The following is a 13,965-nucleotide window of genomic DNA, read 5'->3' as shown; positions in this document are numbered from 1 at the left end:
GATTTGCCGGGTCCGTTTCCGGCATAATGTGAAAGGGCGGTTACTGTCGTCGCATAATTTCCAAAGTGTAAGGCTACGGTTGGTTGGTAAATAATTAACGCACTGACAATGACTGCTCCAGGGGCGGATCTAGGACCGACTTCTGGGGGGGAGCCGGTGGGTTGTCATACTGCTACTTTTAAGGGCTGCAAACTTTGGGATGGATTTTATTTATATATATAAAATAAGAAAACTTGCTTTTGTTGGGGGGGGGGGGGAGATCGCCCCGATCGCCCCCTCTGGATCCGCCCCTGGACTACTCCTACGTTGGAAATATGTATTCACTTAAATCGTTATATAAACGAGATTGCCTCTGTTCCTGTTGTCCTCTTTTGTGTTTTGAACACGAGACGAAAATGGATTATTGTCAAACATCGTCGCCATGGAACTCTGCATTCTACAATAATTTTAAATAAGTGGGGTAGGCGTGCGAACGCTACGCATGCGCAGTAAATGCTGATGAAGTATGTGCAAATACGGATGAGGTTGAAATAAAGCTACATCTGTTGTTAAATATTATATATTGCGTTTATTATCACAAAATGCAGGATAAATTCAGATATTTTTATTTGAAATTATTATTTTAGTAGAAATTATATTGCGGTAGGATACTAGTGCAGTGAGACCAACAACCAATCACTGGTCATCAGTGGTGCCCACCCCCCCTTATGTCCATGACGCACCACCCAATTGTCTATCCGTAGGTGTTCTTCCATGAAAAAAAATCTTCTTTTCGATTAATTTTACCCCCCCATCAAACATATTTATATAGATTTTTAACCCCCCCAAAATATTTCAATGACGCAGTTTGCGTCATAGCCCCCCCTTGTGGGCACCCCTGCTGGTCATCAACGCACTGGTAGTCAGGTGGTTTTGTTTACATCTACTTTTTTCTAAGGCTAAAAAGACAATAGACACCAGCATGACTGGTGACGAACTCTGCGTGTATTACAATACAATATTCTTGTTGTTCTTTGTTTTTTGTTTGTTTTGTTCTTGTGCTGTGTTTTTTTTTTGTTCTTTCCTTTTTCCCTTTTCCTTTTCACCTTTTTTCTTTCAAACATGGATACCCAATAAAGATAAGAAAATAAATAAATGGCAATGATGATAACCCGTTCCGGTCAAAAGATGCCGGATGCCGGATCTGAAAGACGGGCCTGAGCCAAAAAAAAAAAAAAAACACAATAAAACTCCGTTTTGTGGCTATCTCAGCATTGCACACACGCTTTTCTGGAGTTAGTTGTTAGTAATTGTAACCACCGCTTGAAAATGCCCTCCTATCCCTCCTCATACCACTATTTCTGAGAATATTATTTAAAACATTTGATTTGAATCATCTTCGACTCTATTCTTTTGCAAAATACAGGTCAATCTGTGCTAGGTGGTCTGTACAAGATAGTTTTGCATCAAATCCGCACAAGGTCAAGGAAAAGCAGAAAGCACAAGCGCGAGGTTATAAAATGTAAGTGATAATGTTTAAAACAGTGGTTCCCAACCGTTTACCTGGCGCCTCCTTCTTAAAACCTGTATACTTCTCGCTAACCTCCCTCCCACTCATTGGCCATATGTGCTTTTTTGTGATTTCAGATTCAGCATTGAAATCTCAAGTCTTCAATAATAATAATAATAATAATAATAATAATAATAATAATAATAATAATAATAATAATAATAATAATAATAATAACGATAATACAATAATAATCATAGTTTCATCTTTAGTTCCCTCGTGGCTATATGATTAGCATAGACGTCTTCGGCACGGGAGACCTGAGTTTGATTTTCGGCGAGAACTTATGTAGTTATAGTTCTCATATAGCTCATATAGCTTTGCTGATGAACAGGACTCAAAACAAACCACTCGTCTTGTTTTCATCTGTTTATATTTATTAAGTGTTTAATTACTTAAAAGTCTCGAATGGGAGTATAAGAAAGACAAAATATCAAACACATCTGTTAAGTTTATTGACAATTTTATGGTTCATTTCTGTAGTCAGCTTGATCCCTCGCTTGTTCATCAAGTACCCTTCAGGAGGCTGACTTTTGGGAACCACTGGTTTAAAGCTTGAGGCGATGTAAAGTTGACCCTGATATATTCATTCTAAAGAAAAGCAGGGTTAACTTTACATTGTGATTCGATTCCCGGCGTAATTCCATGTGGTTCGGATTCCACGTGAAGCAGTAGGTCCATGTCTCATTATAACCTTGGTGTTGAAAGAGATGCTAAACTCCAACGAAATAGCTATAATACAATTTACATTGTATGTTCCAGTTGGTATCCTTATGTGATTCATAAAGGTTGCTAGCTAATAATGGGCATCTAGTTCAAGTTGGAGGGCATATCTAGTGAAATTGAACCGACCATGGCTGATCAATAACGACACTATAACTTTATTTGCTGCAAAATACTTCTAAACCAGACCTACTTTTGGATGCAAATGAAGACGAATTGGAGCGTGTAATGTAAAGTTTATTTGAGAAACATTTTAGCACATGGTAAAAGTAACAAGGCCAAAACGTTTTCAATTTTACATCATCAATTGAGTGAAACCCAAGTTTTGTATGTAAATTTGAAATCAAAAGAAGGTGTTGCGTAACAAAGTGCACGATTTCTGCAAAAACCAGTGTATTCATTGTGAGCACCATTATCTAATATTGTCTCTGTAATCTAATTAAAATGTTAAAATTGTAAATAATAATAGCCTAACATTCATGTGAAACGTGTTTTTCAATGGACGAAGACTTCTTTAAGGATAATGTATTTGTACCGTGTTGATAATCTCCTCTCTCTGTTTTTAAACACATACAAACACAAAACAGCGAAACGAAAGCAACAAGCATAGTAACAGGCAGGTTGAACTTGAATCTTTGTGACGTCAACCGTATGTGACCAATAAGAGTGCTATTTTAGCCATGTATTGGATGAACCTCTTGGAATCGGCGAAAATGCTTTTCGGTGGGGCAAAGAGTGGCAGACGACATCGAGATAAAAGCATGGCTTTGGGCAGCGGCGTAAATAAGGGCCCCGCATTGCGGGGGGTCTTAAGCCATCAGGGGGCCCCCAAATCGTGAAGTGGGACGTAGAGAAGGGGCCCCGCTTCACGCTGTTTGCGTGAGGGCCCCAAGCCTTTAGTTACGCCACTGGCTTTGGGACAGTTCATTTGGACTTATTTAACCTTGTAACAACGAAGTAACCAGGAGGCTGGATTACAGAGTGATGGGGTGTCAGTATCCTAGTTATTCCAACTACGATAGCAAGTAAGTCTCATTTAGATTATTGCGTGTCTCGTGAACCAGGGAAACTTTCATCATTGGTAGCAACGAGGATTAGTGGATGGTTGATGTGGATTTTTTTTTTTTTTTTTGCGGTGTTCTCAAAAGTAATAATCTTGGCTAAATTCATCGGTTAAAAATTTCGTAGGTGTAAATATCATAATGGCAATGTTGGTGTAATAAGCTATAGTTCCCTCGGATACGTTTGATAATATATTCTACATGTAGTTCGAACATATACTTTTTGGGGGTAAGGGGGAATTTGTATCATAACTTCAAAATGCGATCATAGTTCGGCTACGTTATAGATAGTCTGTAAAAATGTAATCGTTGTTTTCCGAATTTACAACCTTCTGAATTATTAGTACAACAAATAATTGGCTTTTAGATTAACCATGGACATTAATTTGTGGTATGATATGATATTTCTATATAAAGAAAGAATTCAGAACCCTATATAATAATGCAATTTGGGCACAAATCACGTAGCCTAACGGCTATTTGGGTACTAGAAATTAACGAGGTTCGATCGTCATTTGTCTGATTCCTCTTCAGTAATCAGTACGTATGATGATGTTTCGCCGTGTAGTATTCATTTGTTTATGTTGACATTTTTTTTTTCTGAATTAAAAAGTGAGTTTTCTTTGCACTGATAGATTATTCGGAAAGTTGATCTAAAGATTTGTTGAATTAATTCAATACTTCGTATTAGTTCCTATTGAAAGAAGGCTAAGTAAATTAATAAGTTGAGTAAATATTATCTATGTCTGCCAGATATTGGTAACTTAATTGCTGCGTTGTATGTTTATGTGCTCAAGGCTCATATATATATCGTCATAGGGTGTATTCTTGGAGAAGCACTTGAGAACAGGGAATCTAGATTAAACTGTGTGAATAATATTTATGTTGAAGGTCAGTGCCTGTAATATTTTTCGTGTGTGAGTATTTATATATGTGTACTTAGAATAGATCTTGTAGTAGTAGGTTAGATTAGGAATTGAATAAAATAAATACTGTGTCCCTTAATGTTAAATAAAACCTGATAATACGGAAAGGGACCGAAAGTAGCACTGACATTTACCCTGATTCTCTATAAGCCAAGTAACCCGTACTGTATATAGCTGTTTCGAGTTAGTATGTGATCCACAGGTTGTACAATGCAGAGCAGAGATGTTTAATCTTTAAATTCTTAATATGTATTTTACAAACTTTGAATTCCTTCTATATTATTGGCAAGAAACAGGGTTGGCAAAAACCATGGTTTTTATTGAAAAAAACAAAAAAAAAAAAAAACAGGTTTTTTTGGTTTAAATAATTTAGTCTATGTATTTATTTAAATATGGACAGAAATTAGTTTCTTTCTCCTTGGTGTTATTATGCAACAACAAGGTTATGCTGGAAGGGGTCACATAAGCTTAAAGCGAAATCCAAATCGCTTCTCGGCATACATCCAAGAGAAATTATTTATTTATTTATTTCGGAAAAACAACAGGCAAATGCCTAATTACAGTTTTCCCTTATTGTAAAGTGTATTTAATACATTTTAAAATACACATGTAATAACATACTAATATGACCTCAATTCTATCGTAATACACACTAAAATACACATATAATAAAATAATAATATGAAAGCAAAATATACGTTAAAATACAAATAGCACGATATACAGAATACAACAAATTTATGTAAAATGAAAATTTTGTTTGCAACTAAAAATATCTATATCTGGGTGTTCTTGTGACATCTTATTATACAATATACACATTTTTCTGACAGGCGATACATCTAATGCATTAGTCCTTTGCGCTGAGAGATGGAATATGTCATTATGGGGTCTCGTTGCTCTATGTGGGACGCGAATTTTTATTTCTGATAACAAATATTCTGAATCTATTGCACCATGAATTATTTTATGTAAGAAAGATAATATGAAATGACTTCTGCTTTCAAGAGATTGTAATGAATATTTGTTTCGAAGATCTTCGTAGTTCTCAAATTTTGGATATATACCTGTTTCTTTATATGTCAAAAAGCGCACAAATTTATTTTGAATGTTTTCGATTTTATTTATATATTTCTTACTATTAGAACCCCATATTATCGCTGTATATTCCACCTTAGACCGTACATAGGCAGTGTATAATGTTTTGAGAGCATTAGTATTAGAAAAATCACCTCCTAATCTCATCACAAAGCCAAGATTCCTAAAGGCCTCACCAATTACTCTGTTGACATGAATATCGAATGATAGATTTGACTGCAGAGTGACTCCAAGATCAGTAACATTATCCACCCTCTCAATTGGCGCTTGATTAATAGTATACATATTGCATACATAGTTTCTTTTCCTGGTGTATGATACTACTTTACATTTTCTAATATTTAGTAGCAACTTGTTTGATTCACACCATTGGGAAATAGCATTAATGTCATTTTGCAAAGAAATTGCGTCTAATTCCGTGGAGATACTGCGATAGATTTTTAGATCGTCAGCAAACAAAAGTTTGTGGGAAGATGTTATTACAGATGGTAAATCGTTAACAAATAGTATAAATAACAGAGGTTCTAAGTTCGATCCCTGAGGCACACCAGAGTCTACGACATATTCCTTAGTTAAAATATTCTTGTATCGAACGCGATGTTTCCGTTTCGTGAAAAATTGAAAGTCACAAGTTTGCTTAGAAATATATCGTGATTAATTACGTCGAACGCCTTGGAGAAATCTGTATAAATTACATCTACTTGTTCCTTTTTATCAACTTGATTAGCTATAAAATGTGTAAGTTCTGAGAGATTAGTTACGGTTGACCTCTTTGGCATGAAACCATGTTGAAAGGGAGATATTACTGACTGTACATGTGAGTAAATTTTTTCGTATATAATAATTTCAAATATCTTAGATGGGGCAGATAGTAGGGTTACCGGTCGATAATTTTTTATTTGATCTGTAGGACAGCCTGTTTTGGGAATGGGACAGACGTCACCAATCTTCCATTTCGTAGGAAATGTAGAAGAAGCTATTGACTTATTAAAAATAACTTGTAGGGGAAATTGTCTATTTGGACACGAAACCGGGACTAATTGGTCACAAATGCGATTACCGACTCTTTCACGAAAGACTCCTGATAAAAATACGTAGTAATGATCTTTACATAGGCCTACTTGTTAATATAATTGTCAAGAGTCATTTCAGAAGGACAAAAAGATAAACAGTTACACAAGTAAAAACATTATAGAGAATTATATATAAATCGGGAAACTCCCGCCTTAGCCATTGGGAAAATCCCGTTATTACTTTAAATGTATTTGTATGTAAAATTTTAAGGTCAACGCATCATAATCACTACGGTAAGACTGAGGTATTAAATTACAAATTTGGTATGTAGATATCATTCAATAAAATTAAAACCAAGTCAAATCCAAGCTGATGTTGGAAGCTACGTAGGCAGTTGATAAATTTGGCAATTTGTATCAATATATTTAAGCAACCTTGGCTTCTTTATAAAACAACAGGCATTCATTCAAGTAGAAATATATAATTTGGTTTCATTTCGTATGTTTAGGCTAAACATCCTTATGAAATACCAAGGTTATCACGGAGAAGATTTCTACTTAGAGGGACACCTCGAATCGCTACTTGGTTTACACTTGAAAGATGGGTTGTGGTTTAATTAAACACGAGACCCCTTGATTAAAGAGTGAAAAGTAGATAAACATAATGCGGATGGTTTGATATGTGGAAACGTCACCACGAAGTTCACACGATTTAAAACATTTTTCGTTCTTTGGTTTAAACCACAAGAAACTATGTAAACAAGTTTAGAATTATTTCGAAAAGGGGACATTCAAAATTAAATCCTGTTTTATTTGAAGTACATGAAACTACTTGGATAAACCTGTTTTGGAAGTTGAATAGTGTATATTATTATTATTATTATTATTATGTTTTTATAATAAATAATTCAGTGGAAAAAACTTTTCATTTCACAAGCAGAAGTGTATTCGTATTACCAGGTAGAGATTTGCTGGTATTTTAATATATTTTCGTTAAGAAGCGGAAGCTAGTACAAGGGTTATTTCGAATGTAAACAAACATCACATTTGCGTTGTGTGAGAATGAAATCGTGTTTGGAAATACAGTTTATGGAATCTTCTTCATGTTAGACGACATGTGGCTTCAAAAATTAACGTTTTATTGAATTATTATTATTATTATTATTTCGATTTTACATTTTTTTTCTGTGACCGTTTGCTTAATCTGGAAAGTTGAAGCGCTCGCATTTCGTATTCATGCCTGGCAATTGATTGGGTTCTCAAATCACAGCCAGAGGTCGGGGATATGCATACGAACCGTGAGAATCAACGACCAAGGTTGAGTCAAAGCTTTTTCCCGAGTTCGAATCCAGGCTTGTATTTGTCTTCCATTCCATATTGCACTGAAGTAACATGTACACGAAGGGTGTAGGCCGAACCTAGTACAGAGGACTAACCCCTTCGGGTAACTGCTTGTCCATGGTAATGTGTAACGGTGAATCATCATCCTTATTATCATCGAATTGCGCAATACAGTAAACACGTAATAGTAGTAACAAAAGTTAGAGTAGTAGCTATGACAGTCTATAGAGATTTATGAAAGTTAAATTGCTGATTATTACAGTACCATTCTTCGTTGCTATCATGAGCGGAGCTAGGAATTGTCTGCTGGGGGGCAGATCTTTTGGTCAGTCTCGGAGGTCTTGATAGGTGGCATTTTTATTTTTTTGTCAAAAAGTTGAACCCTCCATAACTCCGCCCATGATTACTATGTGGTGTGGAAGCACGTATAGAATGCATAGGTTGTAAGCAGTTTCTTTCAGAGGGCCACCGGAGGGGTATTACCTCCAAACTTTGAGGTTTACCTTCTAACAAAAGCGCCGAAGTCAGTGTAACTTGGGGAGGGGTTCATTCAGATGTATGTGTGGCTGCAGACAAGGGTCTAAGAAGGCATACACACACACACAGAGAGAGAGAGAGAGAGAGAGAAAACATGTAAATTTTTACTTATCAACTCGAAATATTAGCAAATTTTCCGCTTCCCGAAAGCTAAATGGAAAATTATAATTCGTTGCTATCGAACTTTCCTCTACAGGAATTCAATTTTATAGGTCAATGTGTAGTTAAAGTGGAAAATTTTCCACCTAATATCACTATAATAATATTAAAAATTGTCCAGCTTATTCATAGCTTTTCCACCTTTCTACATCAGATGAAAATTTTCCGATCCATGAAAATTCCTTTCACTTGTTTCTGCAAAGCAATACAACTTCCCGATTCACAAAAAGTTGTTTTACTTTTTTTTTTTTTTTTTTTTTTTGGCTTCAAAATGACAAAAAAATTTCGACTTTCTCCATACACGACAGAAAATGTTTCGATTCTTGAAAAATCGTTTCACTTGTTCCTACATATTACTGGAAATTTTCTAAGCGATGAAAATTTTCAGATTCTTTAAACGATCTTTCACTTTTTAACATTTCTATACATGAATTAAATCAATTTTATGGTTAATGAGGAACTGATATTTGTTTAGAACGGAAAATTTTCCGGAAAAATGTAGCGGGAAATTTTGAATCTCACATCACTATGCTCAAAACTTTTAAAATAGTGTCTGAAAGAAAAAGTACGGATATATTGAACCATAATTTTCTTTTTTATCTAAATTCGTATAGTGAATAGATTGGTTCTTCGACGTTTCATTAATTTTAAAGATATCTACTGAAATGTATTGAAATTTTCAAGCACTTTTTATTTATATCTTTAATTCCTGAATTGACAGCGTTGGTAGGTAATATTCTAAAATCAAAATGTTACCAACCAAATTTTAATCTGCTTCGTAATTGCTTACGACATTAATTTATATATCAATTTGTGAATTTGCAAAATATGACTTCAAATTATAACATTTTCAATTTCTTCACATAAACAAGTCGCATTCAGTACTGTGGGGTAGCCAGAAAAAACATCATGAAGGGAACTAATAATTGCCATGCCCAGAAGTGTGCGAACTCCACTCACGCTCATAATATATACATACTGGACCATTTATCTTGATAAGCCCTTGTAACTTTTAAACTAATGATCGAAAGACGCTGACATTTTGTTCCATCGAAATTTCAGCAGGGAGATTGTTTTGCTTCATTTCGATACTACAAGGTTAACAGTGTTGCTAATTCAATATAAAAGTTTTTTTTTTTCAAGTGACATTGCGTCATCTTATTACATATTTTAAATCTACGTGTAAAACGAAAACATACAATATCACATTTGCCATACAATGTTGCAAATTAAGGGCGCTGCTGTATCAGTATCATCGACAAAACATCCAAATTTTGGAGGGTTTTACAAACTGAGATGAACGGGAGATAACGTATATTCAAAGCACCTTAATGATGAATACTGCGGCCATTATATCACATATTTCATAATTGTACAAAGAAAGTTACAAGGAATTGATAATTTTACCTTTTTTCAAGGACTTTATTTCGAAAAAGTGTTTAAATAAGTATCACATCGATTTACGTAGAAGAAGGTTGGCCAAAGTGGATAAATGTTTGCCATTATTGTTGAATAAGTAAGCAAGCTATGAACTAATATTGACTATTCCTTTTTACATTGTTCTTGCTAAAACAGAATACATTAGAATTATTGAGGCTATGAATGCAGGCGTGTTATACGAAATTCAGACTTGCTGCATTTCATCACTTTCCACAACCATCTACGCAAAGTAGCTAACGCGTGCGGGCAAAGAGAAGAATGATAAACTAAAACGTTCTGATAACATAGGAAATGTAAGAGAAAATACGTCCTGCTATGACATACTTAGTTTTAATGTAATACAATTTTAAAATATTATTGTAACACGAAGACATTTATTTTTATTACTAGATTCTGTTCACTGCCTGTGGGGGTTATTCTTATGTTGTATGATTTTTTTTTTTTTTTTTTAAAAAAAGATAACAATGATTACAATGAACTGGTATGCACTTTCACTTCACTTCGCTATTCATGACATAGATCGCAAAAGTAGAACCCAAAGTTCTGTAAAATGTGCATATTTGATATGTTCATGCTTCACAATCGCCGCATTGGATCCAATCCTTAAGGGTCTTCACTACACCGAAATTAAACTACCGCTAATTTTATAGTTTTTCTGTAATATCTTCAAAACAAATAAAAATGTTCGAAAATCAGAAACGTAGTGAACTAGACAATACGATTTGGTATGCGATACCTTTACTAGAATGCACCTATCTGCTTTTGGTATGCCGCAAAATGCTAAATCTATCGACAGTTGCAAATCGAAAGCAGATAGATGAGTTGTGATAATGGTATCACATACAAAATCGTACTGTCTAGTTCACTACGTTTTTACTTTTTGAGTATTTTTATTATTATTATTATTATCATTATTATTTTTATTTTTATTACAGGAAAACTCTAAAATTTCGCTGTAGTAAAGACCCTTAAAGGGATAATCACCAAATTTCCCTGCACAAGCGAAATAGTAATAGCATCTTTTCTAGTTATCATTCATTTTCTAGTATTAGCTTGATCAGAATCTATAATCAATGATTTTCTATTAACGTTGTTGCCTCTTTCCTGGAAATTTTTTACTTTCTGAGCTGTACTGATTAGAGAGGAAGTAAGAACCTTTGACTGTTATCATCTTCTGCGCTTTCAAGTGAACCCACATGCTTCCTGTTTTGTTCAAAGTTTGGTATTCAAAGGTGAAGCTTTTCGCTTTACGTAGGTGCAGTTGAGTCATTAGAACTGCAACTAGAACTAACTTGAGCGTTTCCTTCTGGTGAGAAATTTCGAAATGAGATACGCTCACTCTTTCTGTTGAAGGGTGTAATTGAAGTTCATTGATGAAGCTGAAAGAGGATTCCATACAGAGTGTAGACGATTGGCCTATTCCTTGTTCTGCACCCACAGTCATTCGAAATTCTAACTAATCACAGTGCATTGATCGAGCAAAATCTGTTTCAGTAAATTTGTTGGGATTGTAAGGTCAAATATCCAATTTTTGAATCCAGAAATTGCATTTTGAGCAAATATTGATTGCATATAAGCTAATGTAAAGATCTTGCAGATGTTATAAAGATTAATGATTTCGGCCATGGTATCACGTTTGGAAAATAAACTTTTGTGGAAAATATTTCTTCAGCAGAGAATAGACAGACAAATGCAGTGTCATAGATTTTAAGTGATATGAGGAGAAAAGAATAGGAAAAATACATTATTTGCAGAGGCATGCTGCAAAGCAGGATAATATTTGAATTTCTCATTTGTGGGCTGTACTTTTTCAACAAAATGTTTTAGGCAGCTATGAATGAATTGTAGTTAATTCTACTGTGTTTGTACATGTCCCGTGTGAGCCAGGTGGAGCACCATCCAAAAAACTACCCTGCATCTTCTTACCGGTAATTATAAAATGCTATTAAATGAATGAATCCGATGGCTTATGGCACTTAAACATCCTTTCTTTGTAGAAAGCATATAGCCTTCAAGAGAAACTTTGAATTCGTATATTTTAAGTAATTTGTTTCTCTCTATATAGTATTAATTTTGTCAGATTAAATCTTACAAGAAGCATTAAAATATCCGGGCAAAGTGGATATCTAGTTTGCCCTATCCACTTCTTCCGGCTAAGGCCTCTTTTTGTATTGTATTGTATTGTATTGTATTGTATTGTTATTAACAATATAGTAGTGTTCGTGACCAGGATTACAGGTTCATACCTCAGTGTAACTTACAAGACAAACCAGGCCCGCAACCAACCACAGAGGTTTGGGGGGGCCATGGATATGTTACGGGGGGGGGGGCAAGTCATTAAAAGTTCTCTTACACATATCTAAATTGTGTTTTTTGGTGTTGAGGTCTGGAGGGGCCACGAAAAGTTTAGGGGGGACCTGGCCCCCTAGCCCCCTCTGGTTGCGGGCCTGAGACAAACATAAAAATTATTGAAATACAAATTAATAGTATATTAACATATAAGAACTTAGGTTAATTCTTTTCCAACACGCCTTTTTCAGTTTTTCTCACACAATGAGTTTCATGCCACGAGCAGAATAACGTTTGAACTGACAAATGACAGCTTTCCTGCTTTTTACATACTTCTTGCTTGGCACGCAAATGTATGCAAATTAGGAATTATTGCCGTTATTCTTTTTGCTCGAGTTATCCGCTTTGCCTGTTCTTCCTCTACCTAGTTTTCAATAGACACAAAGATTATAAAGCCATTTACAGCAATTCAATACCTCAAACCGTTCGGAAGATAAGAAAAAGAATGATGATTTTTTCGTATTGCCTAATATGACGCATTTGTAGGAAGTTTTTTTTTTTTTTTTTTTTTTTTTTTTTTTTTTTTTTAAAGCAAGTTTTAATTTACTTTGCTTCTAAACATTACACTGTTTGGTATGTGTAATTACAATAAGTTCTCAGAATTACATATTTTTAAGCTGGGCATTTATTCCGAAGTTGGGCGTCCGCTTTCGCCACGTTTTTTCGTTGTTATCTCCTTTCAACACTTTCTGCAATTTGTTATTAGGTTCATTAATCCGTGCTCTTCACAAACTTTTGAAAGATTTTACTCGTTATCAACGTATTGCTTCACAAATGTTAAGACTGCTAGTTCATTGCCCTTGTACATTTGCCATGTTGATAACATAAATGCTCGTTTCTTTCCCACAATACAACTGTTCGGTTACCTTGCGCCAAGTAGTTCCCTCCGCTCGCCGTATAGTCCCATGTTTATAACCGCTTATATATAACAAACAGATTTTTCGAGACTCTTATATATTATCAAGCACACAAACGATCAAATTATCCATATCTTTCCTGTAAATTTTAAAAATTTCGCTGGAAACGGACGCCCAACTTTGGAATTTAACCCTTAAGCTGGGATTGCCAACTGGCCAGTTTTTCACCGGCCTAGCCGGATATATTGCTGTTATCTTGATTAAAGCCGGTGACCGGTACAAACTTCTTATCAGCTCTTTTATGAGTGATTTTTTCAAATTTATATCTAGTTCGAAACAATTTCATCTATTTCGAAATGTAGATTTAAAAAGTAACTTTCATTCTGTAAATCCAAAACTGTCACCTTTCACCATCGATTAATATATTTTGCTCACCTGTTTAGATAATTCTAAAGAGCTATGCCGATTTTAGTTTCTCATTTATAGCGCAATGTATCTATTAGTCTAAGTTTATTAGTGAATGGACTAAGGATATACAGAATGCACTTTTATCCATGATAGTACAATTCCTTCCCATGGATGGGCCCGAAGAGAGCTACTTCACACTTAGACCTATATCATAGAGAATTTTGAGGGGGTGCCGGTTTTTTTTATTTTCCAGAGTTGACAACCCTATTTTAAGCAGTGTTGAAAACTTTAACAATTTATGTCCAGAACGGTTTGAGATATATTACTTACTGTAAACGGCGTTGAGATCTTCAAACGTATTGAAAATCATCTGTGTCATTGGTTGGAGTTTTTATGTAAGCAGTTTTTTCGAAATAAAATTTTTTGGAAAAAATCAAATTTTTGGTGCCTTGTAGTTGTATTTATTTGAAACCAATCATATCATGACCATAATATTAGACACTA

At 34.7% G+C, this 13,965-nt stretch overlaps 1 protein-coding gene across 6 annotated transcripts in view; it reads left to right on the top strand.

Annotated features, from left to right (window-relative positions):
* Positions 1-13,965, top strand: part of LOC145694003 (cilia-and flagella-associated protein 96-like) — a 101,861-nt gene that overhangs the window by 11,016 nt on the left and 76,880 nt on the right. Inside the window, exon 1 of one of the 6 annotated variants that reach the window (XM_081770178.1) lies at positions 2,987-3,297. The exons of 1 other annotated variant lie outside the window; for it this stretch is intronic. The gene's annotated coding sequence lies outside the window, so the exon portion shown is untranslated. 4 more of the 6 variants (XM_081770151.1, XM_081770167.1, XM_081770172.1 and 1 more) reach the window with 4 other exon arrangements.

The sequence above is a fragment of the Thermobia domestica genome, chromosome 1 (genome assembly GCF_964235325.1).
Source record: "Thermobia domestica chromosome 1, izTheDome1.hap1.1, whole genome shotgun sequence".
In the NCBI taxonomy this organism is placed as follows: domain Eukaryota; kingdom Metazoa; phylum Arthropoda; class Insecta; order Zygentoma; family Lepismatidae; genus Thermobia; species Thermobia domestica.
Note: the sequence above shows the minus strand (reverse complement) of the source record. Positions and strands in the feature narration are given on the sequence as shown.